The sequence below is a fragment of the Hyaena hyaena genome, unplaced genomic scaffold, assembly GCF_003009895.1.
Source record: "Hyaena hyaena isolate Hyena2069 unplaced genomic scaffold, ASM300989v1 scaffold_215, whole genome shotgun sequence".
In the NCBI taxonomy this organism is placed as follows: Eukaryota; Metazoa; Chordata; class Mammalia; order Carnivora; family Hyaenidae; genus Hyaena; species Hyaena hyaena.
Genome location: NW_024080846.1, coordinates 1,756,429 through 1,767,629, shown reverse-complemented (window position 1 = coordinate 1,767,629; position 11,201 = coordinate 1,756,429). Strand labels below are relative to the sequence as shown.

The following is an 11,201-nucleotide window of genomic DNA, read 5'->3' as shown; positions in this document are numbered from 1 at the left end:
CCGGGAGCCAGAGACCCTACGCCTGAGAGCCAGGACTTTGGAACCAGAACCTGCTCCCGGCTCAGCTCCTCAAGAGCTTGCGACGTCTCTGAGTCTCAGCATCCCCGTTGGTAAAATGAGGATAATAGCACTGACCTCCCAGGATCTGTGGGATGATAGCATGAGTTACTATTTGAAACACACTCAGAACGGTGATTGCATGTGTGTCACAAACAAAAGAGCCCGGCAACTAGCCCAGCGAGGCCACAAGAGGCCAAGCGGGGGATAATCCGGGTGTCTGAGTTCCCATCTCAAAATAGGAAGGTCGTTGCCGATGAAGCCTCACAGCTTTTCCAGATCAAATATTCCAGGCTACAGCTTTTTTTTTTTTTTTTACAAATAGTTTATTGTCAAATTAGTTTCCACATACCACCCAGTGCTCATCTCCACAAGTGTCCTCCTCCATGCCCGTCCCCCCTCCCCCCCACATCCATCAGGCTACAGCTTTAAGCGCTGCTCTCCAGGGTCAAGGGGACTCCCTGGCAGGTGGCAAATAGGCCCCAGAGGCCAACGGGCCATTGAGGAACATAGGGACTTCTCAGGTTTTTGAGAAATGGGGAGCCAGAGTTCTAGGTGCTCCATGTCCTGCCCACAAGGCAATCCAGGAAGCCACCCCTGCTAAGAAGCAAGAGCCTCCCCTCCACGTGCCCCTAGGGACCCCTGCAGCAGGGGCGCTGACAGCCTCTGGGATGAGACTGAGAACAGGACGTCTCCAGTGACACCAGTAAGGAGAACCACCTTTCTGTCTTCTCGCACCAATCGCCAGAGACAGGACACAGGAGGGGCAAAGGGAAGAGATTGCTCCTGGGGAAGTTAAGCAAGGTCCTGGAAGAAACTCCCCAGCCCCCAGAGGACAGAGCAGGGTTGGGGGGTGCAGAGCATGGGGCGCACCATGCCCAGGGCCCCCCTGATCTCTGGTCTTTCAGAAGTCCCCTTCTTCCACTCAGAAATAGGAAAGCAGCTTTTAAATTGGGTTTTTCTCTCACTCAACCATTAGGCTGGAAAAACCAGGAGCAAGAGAGAGGGGGAGGGAGGGAGGGACAGAGAGAAAGTGAGGGAGAGGGAGAGAGACTGTGCGGGTACAGAGCAAATGTTGGACTTTCCCTCTTTCCAGACACTCTGGGACCCGCTGATTCATTTCCAAACAGCTGGATTCCTGAGTCCCATCCCACTTTGGAAAGGGACTGATATCGACTCCTCCATTCCGTTCGGTCCAGCTCAGCAAATGTTGGCTGGGCACCTGCTGGGGCCTAGGTCCCTGGGGAGATATGAAGATGAATTAGATACAGCCCTCACCCTCGAATAGCTGACAGTCCAGGTAATGAGATCGAGTAAACAAACAATGCTAATATAAAGGAGAGATGATTAAAGGTGCAAACAAAATGCCGCAGAAGCTCAGTCAAGGGATGTCTGGGAAGAAGGCTAAGAAGTGGGTGGCTGTTGGGGGCACCTGGGAGGCTCAGTCAGTTAGGCATCTGATTCTTGATCTCATAGTTCGCGAGTTCAAGCCCTGCATCGGGCTCTGAGCTGACATCCTGGAGCTGCTTGGGATTCTGCCTCCTTCTCTCTGCCCCTCCCCACCCCCAGTAAATAAAAATTTAAAAACTTAAAAAATGAAGTGGGCAGTTGCTTTCTAGGAAGCGGTCTGGTGATAGTCACTCAAAAGCCTTGCAAATGTCTGTGATCTTTGACCCAGTGGTTTTACGTCTAAGGCTCAGCCTCTGAGGACATGATCAGGGGCCTGCGTGAAGACCTCTGCACAGACATAGTCATGTTATTTACAATAGAGGAGAAGAGTGTGGACACAAAGCACGTACGTAATGAGCACGTTATAGGTGAGAGAATGGGAAGGGGAAGGGAGCTTAGGCAGAGAGGCTGTGGCCAGAGGAGCTCAGCAGCTCCAAAGACTGAATGAAGGCAGGGGGCCGGGGGGGGGAGGGGGATTGGAGATGGCGGAGAGAGAATGAGACCCAGAGAGGAGAGAGGAGGCCAAACCAACATGTGGATCTTGTAGCTGCACTGCATTCTGGTCTCGCCCTAAGGGCCATGGAAAGGAAGCCTTCGGCACATTGCACACGAAGCAGCAGCGTGATCAGATCTGTTTCAAAAGAGCCTCTTGTTGCTGTGGAGAATCCATGCCAGGTGCAGGGAGCCCCACAAGTGCTTTACATGTATTCCCTTATTTAATCCTAACCACTTGATGAGATGGGGAAGCCGAGACTCCGAGAAGTGAAGGAACGTGCCTGAGGATGTACAGGTAGTAAGATGCAGGGCCAAGCCTTCTATGCCAAAGGACTTAGCGGCTGTGCTAAGATGGAAGGCCGGGACTGGTGTGATGTGGGTGGACCAGTTAGGAGCCATTGCAGTGACTCAGGCGGGAGAGGAAAGCAGCTTAGAGAGTGGAGTGGGAGGCAATGAGAGGGGTGTGATTAGTAGGACTTGGTAATGGGACTGGGGGAGGGTTCGGAGGGGGAAAAAGTGGGGAAAGAAGGGTCCAGAGGAACTCCGAGGCCCCTGGGGCACTCTCCTCTAATTCGGGGAAGAAGAACGTTAAATACATATGTAGTTCTTTGAACAACATGGGGTTTGCAGCACGAACCCCCTGACAGTCAAAAATCTGTATATGACTCCCCCAAAACTTAACCACTATGAGCCTACTGGCTTATAAACAGTTGATTGGCATATATTTTGTATGTTATGTGTATTATATATTGTATTCTGACAATAAACTTCGCTAGAGTAAAAAAATTCCATTAAGAAAATCATAAGGAAGAAAAAATATATTTGCCCCCCTGTACAGTATAATTGAAAATAAGCTGCATATAAGTGCAGTTCAAACCCGTGTAGTTCAAGGGCCAGCTGCACACACACATATACAAACAGACATATATGCCATATGTGTATATTAGAGACAGAATGTCAGGAAGTACAACAAAATGATAGCAGTGGCTATCTTTCAGTAGAAGGCTACCAGTTATTTATTTATTTATTTATTTATTTATTTATTTATTTATTTTTAGTTTCTTTTTTGCGAGTAAGACAGCATGAGCCAAGGAGAGGCAGAGAGAGGGAGAGAGAGAATCCCAAGCAGGCTCCTCACTGTCAGCACAAAGCCTCATGTGGGACTCAAACTCACAAAACCATGAGATGGTGACCCAAACTAAAACCAAAGGTCAGACTCTTAACCAGCTGAGCCACCCAGGCGCCTCAATGGATTATTTTTTATTTCTTCCTTACACATGTGTGTATTTTTAAATTTTCTTACAATACATGTACATGATTTCCATAATCAAAGTAAACTTAGACCTCCAAATTTTGCATCAATCACGTACAATGCTCTCTCTCTTTGAGTGTGCATGTGTGTAAATAGCCTATCAGACGTTATCTGTAGGCACATTCGTCAGTGTAAAGCATGTGGCCATCAGGGTGTCCATCTCACTTCGAAATGACAATCGGCCTTCTGCAAGCATCCTGGGCTCAGAGCTCCTCCAAAGGTGGCCAACAGCCTGAAGTCAACCAAGGTCCACTCTGAGCCTGAGGGTAGCCTTTCCGAGTAGAATTTTCACAGTGAATTCCAGATCTCTCCCTGCAGTGGAAGATAGAACCAAAGGCCGGCAGACCCCAGAACTGAGCACACCATGGCGGAACAAGGAACGAATCCTCCTGTAGCCCCTGCAAGGATTGGCAGTAGGGTCTCCCACTGCGCCCCTGCGTGTCCCGCCAACTCCTGCCAGGCTGCGTTAGGATGGCTTCCCTGCTACCTGGGTGTAGGCCACAGGGAAAGTCCCAGAGAAAGTGGCTGGGAAGAAAGCAAGCTCTTCTCTAACTCTATCTCCTTGACAACAGGGGCAAGTTCAGAGGACAAAGCCTACTAGAGACTTGAAAAGGCCAGGAGACCTCCGTCCAAAGAGTCGGGAGCTTGGGGGGGCTCAGCTGAGGGCGTAAGCACCCCGCAAAACTGGCCAGCGGGAACGCCAAAGGGGCTTGGGGTAGCCCTAAGGAAGAGGGTGTCTGTCTGCCTGGCAGGGGCTTCCCCAGGACACTAGCTGCCTCTACCACATTGGGAGGGGTCCCTTCTGGTTTCTGGAAAGAGCAGCAGCTGCTTTGGTCAGCACACCTCAGTTCAGATCCAGGCTCTGTTACAGGTTAAAGAGATGATCATGGAAATGCACTTACAGGGTTACAGAGGGCCCCTGTGCCTGGTCTACGGGGTCACACAGTAAAGGGTGGTCTCTACCGGGATCTGTTGCTGGGTAATGCCTCCCGGGTGCTATTCCTAAGACCAAGAGACACACACACATACACACACACGCACACACCATATGCATAAGTGTCAATATTCACATTCAAAGTTAAAGACATAACCCTAATTATAACCCCTTAAATCCACACAAACACACACAATCTGTTTACTCACACTCACATTTAATTAATAAGCATGACTTAGGGCAATTCACGTCTTACAAAGTGCTTTTCACCTGAACCTATCTCGTTTGATTATCAAAAAATTACATTGTGCAGCAGATAAGCTAATTGTTATTATCCAGCTTTTACAGACGACGAAACTGAGCTCGGCATGGCTCAGAGTCTCCCAAAGACATACGGTTAGTAAATGACCGTGTTAGATTTAAACCCAGTTCCCAGCTGTATGTTTCCACTCTGCCATGCACGTGCAAACACTCCAGTTTCCTAAACGGCAAATTGATATTTCTTGACTGTCCAAAAAAAGGCTTGGAATCTATCCATCAGGGGAGACCAGCCACGGACAAAGAAGCTGACAGTCAAGTAAAGAAGGGCTCCTCCACACACACATTCTCTCAGTTTACCCTTCTTAATTCCCAGCCTTTATCTGGGACATTCTTTCCACTCAGGCCACCATCCCAGACTCTCTCCAGTCCAGTCGAAATGAAAGCTCAGCCCAACTGATGCCTCCGCTGAGGACCTCCCTCCCGCCACTACCCCCCCCCCACACACACACACACGTCTTTCCCTGTTCTCTGATGTCCCATCATTGACTGCATCCTCAAAGCCTAGCCTCTGTGGTTTTCCAGTTGTCTTCTCTGTGTTTGAAGATGGAGTACAAGGCTCTGTAGTCAGCCAGCCATGGGCTTGAGTCACATCTCCCCCATCCTAGCTGTGTGGTCCTGGTTAAGCTGCTTAACCTCTCTGGGCCCCACTCCCCTTGCTATAAAGAAGAGATAATAACAGAGCCCACATCACAGCTGTGACAGCCAAATGTAAAACTCGCGCCTGACACAGAGTAAAAACCCCAATAAATATAACCTGTGAACACAGTAGATGGTAGTTCATGGAGTATGCGACACATTCTATATGGAACCCCCTTAAACAGCTGGATATGAACAAGTCATTCATTGGAGAGGCAGAAACAAGTCCAGGCTTGGTCACAAGCTAGCTGTGCGACTTCAGGTGAGCCGATTCGCCTCTCTGGCCTCAGCTCTCTGACCTACTGGAGGTCAGCAGTGGCCCCTCACCCAGGACTCAGAGTGGATTGACAGCCACTTCTCAGCAGTGGTAGCGAAGAGGCGTGTCTAAGTACACCAGCGGGAGCCAGTCAGGACCTGGGTTCAAGCCCTGGCTCCAGCGTGAGTAAGTCACACATCCTCTCTGGGCATCAGTTTGCCCATCAGTAAACTGAGGTGACAACACCGACCTCTCGGTACTGTTGTGACAATCACTAAGTGACATACTGGGTGCAAAGTGCTTGGCATGTGATGGACACGTAAGACACACCGTGAGCGGCGGAGGCTCGTTGTTTGATTAGTGCTCCCAAGAATCCTCAGAGTGAAGGACACAGCAGGTACGGAGAATTCAAGCCACAATTGCTATGATAGAAGTGACTTAGGATAAGGAATCGGTAGTAGAAGTTTGAGAAATAGTAAATTAAATGAACCCGAGTCTCTTTTATGTCTAAGACTCAGGGAGCCTCTCCCAGAACTCCCTCCCCCCGAGGTACAGAGGAAACAGCTCTTCCACTGCCCATCAGCGACCTGAAGACCCACAATGCTTAGCTGGGCTTATCTGTGGCTTGTCCACTCGATACCCCTGGGCAAGCAGGGCGCAGGCCTGGGGCAGCACCAAGAGGGACTGGTCCCTGTCAGGGCCCAAATCACAGCCACCCTGCCCCTGGGGCCCTCCCTGCCTGCCTGAGGTCCATGTCCAAAGAGCCAGGAAGTCGACGGCCCAGGCTGAGGCCGGCAACCAGAGTGTCCTGTCCCATCCTGGGCTCATCTGAGTTCTGTACCCTGGCCAGGAGGCCCAGGTCACCTCAGTGACCCTCCAGTGGGGGAGGGCCTGGGTGGAAGAGTGGGGAATGAGCGGAAAGAATCTCTCAGGGATGGGAGAGGAGCCTTGGCTGGTGTTAAGCCCTTCCCCCAGCTCCCAGCGCCCGCTCTGACCCCATCCCACCCCGCCCTCCCCGGAGGCCACGTGGCAGCCAACTTGAGTCTGGCCATTTGCCAAGTCTCAAGTGTCGCCTTTAGCTTGGGGAACTCAGCAGCTCCAAGGTGCCGACCTTCCTGCCAGGGCCACAACAAACACCTGTCACAGGCCTGAGTGCTAATGACAGGCCCAAGTGAGTGGCATTCAGGTTAACACCTGCATTAGTGACGTGCCTTTCGAAGGTCAATGGTGCTGGTTTAAGAAGCCTGAGGGAAGCGGGGGGGGGAGGGGGGGGCGCGGGGGACTAGTCACCCTCCAGTCCAAGCAGGTGGCTCTATTACTTGTGCTAAAGCTCTCCCCAGTCATCCATGTAATTGAAGTAACTCTCAGGATTTTCTCCCCTCACCCTGGAGCCAGAGGAAGAGGAGGGAGCAAAGGACACATTTGTCTTTAGCAGCTCCTGCTGATTTGCTCCTGGGGAGGTGGGCTCTCTCTGGGGGTGGGGGTGGGGTGGGGGGGAGGTGATGCCCACACCATAACTCCTGCAAATGTTCTCCTTCCATTAACCGTGAACTAAGCCCAGAATCACTGCAGGAGGTCAAACTCACCATCTTCTCTGTTCGCCTCCCACGACCGGCCCCTCGCTGCTCACTCAGGCAAACCGTCTCCCCCGGGGGCTCTCCTTCGTCAGTGTCTAGCCCTTCAGCTGGCACTGCTTCCTCCCCTTGCCACCCACAAAAAGCACACCTGTCTCCATCCTGTGACTCCACCCAGAGGTAGCTTGTCACTTCCAGAAACAGGAGAGATGTACACCAGAGGCCCCTCCACACACAGCAGAAGTCATCATGCTGAGGCAGGTCCAAGACTTGTGGGTGGGAAGAGTCGCCCAGCAGCAGGCAGTGCCTGTAAATACCAGGTTCCGCAGACCCTTCACAAACGACACGCCATGGCTGATTTCCTTCTAGTCGTTCAGCAGCCAAGGAAAATGTGTGATGGGTCTGTTTTGTGCCAGACACTGAGCTAGACCGGGAGGCAAAAGACACAACCCCCGAAAAGGGAGCTAAACTATAGTTGGGGGGGGGGAGCGGGGGGGGGGATGAGGTGTTTATCTAAGGATCCCAGCTGCGAAAGGAGAAGTGAAAGATGCTGAAATGGAGGTGCAGGTAACGAGTCGTGGGAGCAAAAGGAAGGGAGGGGCCATAACCTATGGGAAGAATGAGGGAGGGCTTCTTGGAGGCGGTGGCATTTGAATCTTAAAAAATGAAAAGATTCAGATGTGAGGCAATGGGGACCAGCACATCTTCCTTGGAAAGAAGAAAGAACACCAGGTCTATGCAGAGGGAAGTTCCTGACAACTGCGTGTACTAGATGGGCCAGGCGTTGACCTAAAAGTCAGGTGGAATTCATCCAAAGATAGCTGCTCCATTTCAAGAAAATGGAACAGGTGTCCCAGGGGAAAAAAAAATCCTGACGCTGATTTTTTAGGGGTCTGTGCATGTGATACATGGTGGGTGGTGTTATTATTGCAGAAAGATGTCAGGAATAAACCACAGGCCTCCCCACAGATGCCACGGCCAGATGGGAAGACTGGTGGCATTTTGACCTCACTTGCACTGTGTGTGTCCCAAGATTCTCCTGAAGCCTGCCCCAAAGGGCCCAGCCACATGCACTTCTGTCAGCAAAACGGAGAAGGAGAAACAGGAAGGCAGCAACACCCAGAGTTTAAATAGACCCTTTGTCTCTCTCCAGGGTGGCTTTGTCACACCCCCTCTATATGACATTGCCATCTTATCACAGACCTCCACACGGCTGCACGAGGCCACTCCCCAGTTGGGGAAAACCGAGAGCCCAGTCACACAGCTCAGGCCCGAGCAGAAAGCAGGGGCCATGCGAGGGTCACAGGCCGAGTCCGTTGCTCCCCAGCTATGTGCTGGGTACATGCTGAGGCTCTTCGCTTGGGGAACCCTCACCTTATCATAACCTTGATTTCACAGGTGAGACAACAGAGAGATTGAAGGAACGGTGCTAAGTCGCACAACAAGTTAAGCGATGCAGACAGCTCTCAAGCCAGCCCATTCTGACCCCAAACCACCCCATCCAGTGGGCTTCAAGGCCCAGATCGGGGCTGGGGCTGGCGGCGAGGAAGGTTAACCACCAGTGAGGGCCGTGGAATGGGGTAGAGAGTCCAATATGCCTCGAACATTATCTTCCATCTTCAAAGGGAAGAGAAGTCCCTGAGGAGTGGAAAGCTCCAGGCTTTAACCCTGTGTTGGTCTGAAGACAGATGCCGGTGAGGGGAGGGCAGGGAGAGAAGAAGGGAAATCAAAGCAATAAACCTTCCCCTGCCACCACCAGCAGGTAAGCAGGGAGCAAAGAAGGCCAGGAGCAGCGCATCCCTCGATCCATATTTCACGGGAGAGACGATAACAATTGGACAGGTCACTCCCGAAAACCAGAAACTCAAAGCAATTTTAGATGAACTTCCAGAATGATAAAACAAATGGCCATGTTCATGTTATACACCAAATAAATCACACCAAAATGATAGTTGTAATTCCCAAAAGTACACAGAGAATTGATTTTACTATGACACTTATCATGATGAACAGAGAGACCCCCGCATGGGCCCGGCGTAAGTGGCTCCTGCTTAACCCTTGCACTCCCAGGTCTAGCTCGGCCCCTCGGAGGGTCTACCAGCTGCTCTCTGAGCCCAGGGACACAGAGCCGGCCTTGTGACGCCGGGCTGAGGCCCGGCTCTGGCCTGTGGGTCCCACCTCGGTGGGTCGGCAGCTTCCAAAGGGCTGGGTAAACCCAGGGGCGGCCGAGACTCTGGAGTTGACCATGCTCCCTTCTGAAATGGAAAGAGGTCTCATTGGCTGTGCCTGAGAGGAAGGGAGAAAAAACCTGTAGTCACTGGGCACCGTAATCTTCAGTTACCCGTGTGCCAGATGTCAGCACTTGTTTCCCTTTTCGGTGTGTTAACTGAGCCTCAGAGAGGTCGACTTACCCAGAGGTCTGAATAAAAGTCTTCGTGACGTTAAACTGGACGTTAACCTTGGAGCACCTGGGTGGCTCAGTCAGTTAAGCAACTGGCTCTTGGTTTCAGTGGAGGTCATGATATCACAGTTTGTGAGTTCGAGCCGTGCGTGGGGCTCTGCACTGCCCACAGAGCCTGCTTGGGATTCTCTGTCTCCCTTTCTCTGCCTCTCTCTCTCTCTCTCTCAAAATAAACATAAATAATAAACTAGATCTCTTCCCAACACATTCTGCTAACACTTGGTGTGCTGAGATCCTTCCCCCAGCCCCGGATCAGAGCTTCACTCACTCATTCACTCATTCAGGGTTCAGCAGGTATTTGTTGAGCATCTATTAAGTGCCAGGCACTGAGTCAAGGATACAATAGAGAATAAGACACTATTTCTGCCTCATGGAGCTCACCATCAAGCGTAGTGCTGGACACAGATGAATGAAAAATTGCCGTAGTGATTCAAGGCTTCGCGGAGACATGCATGACACTGTCCCACCTCAAGGGAAAGCTGCCTGCAACCAGAGGAGCAAAGGAGGCTTTGCTGACGAAGTAACAGCTGAACAAGAGCTCAAGGAGGAGGTGGTGCCATCCAGGGAAAAGGACAACTGTACAAGGAGGCGCAGGGCCCAGGGGCAGCCGGTGCGGCTGGAGCGGGAGAGGAGGTCAGAGAAGCAGTTATCAGAGGACGCCAGAGAGACCCGTGTCATCGCGAAGCTATGGAAAGCCATTGCAAGGACCAAGCAGGTGGACATGGTCACATTTGTGTGTTTTTTTGTTTTGTTGAGAGAGAGAGAAAGAGCAGGGAAGGGGCAGAGAGAGAGAGAGAGAGAGAGAGAGCGAGAGAGAGCTGAGCATGATGCAGGGCTTGAACTCACAAACAATAAGATCATGACCTGAGCCGAAACCAAGAGTCGGATGCTCAACCAACCGAGCCAGCCAGGCACCCCCAGATTTGTGGGGGTTTTAAATTTTGTTAATGTTTATTTTTTATTTTTGAGAGACAGAGAGAGCACAACTGGGGGAGGGACAGAGAGAAAGGGAGACACAGAATCTGAGGTAGGTTCCAGGCTCTTAGCTGTCAGCACAGAGCCGGATCTGGGGCTCAAACTCACAAACCAGGAGACCATGACCTGAGCCGAAGTTGGATGCTTAACCGACCAAGCCAGCCAGGCGCCCCAAGACTTGTGTTTTACAGGCTCACTCTAGCACCAGTCAGGGACTGCTTGGAGCACAGAGGCTGAGCGTGTTTCCAGCTTTCCGGCCTTGTATCCTTAGAGGAGTATTTGCATTCTGCAAACCAGAGGTCAGAATTGTATTGCTCGCCATCAAAGGCTGCTGTAGACTTCGAGAACAAAGAGTAAATGTTCTATAAAATAAGCCATAAAAATCAACTCAGGACAAAATCAAAGACCGTTTCTGAAAATAAAAACAGATGACTTTTCAGAGTTAACGCCATAAACAAAATCTTTAGCTCTACACTGCTGCGTGTTCTTATTCTTCTAACTCCAGGGCTAAGATAACTTTAGCTGCTTGGTTTTTGTCAAGGTTGTTTTTCTGGTTTGTTTCTGTTGTTTTTTGTCTTTTGTTTCCTTAATGCAGCGAGTACAATCCCAGGTCTGCCTCTTGCTAGCTTCATGACCTTGGGCATAAGGCTTGGCTTCTTTGAACTTCAATCTTTGCACCAGCTCTAAAATATTACACTTTTATGGCTTACAGAGTTTCTATAAGTGACGTG

The 11,201-nt window shown here is 51.0% G+C and overlaps 1 pseudogene; it reads left to right on the top strand.

Moving 5' to 3' along the window:
* The first annotated feature begins 9,943 nt into the window (after window positions 1-9,943).
* The window catches only part of LOC120238676, a 49,087-nt pseudogene continuing 47,829 nt past the window's right edge, over window positions 9,944-11,201 (top strand).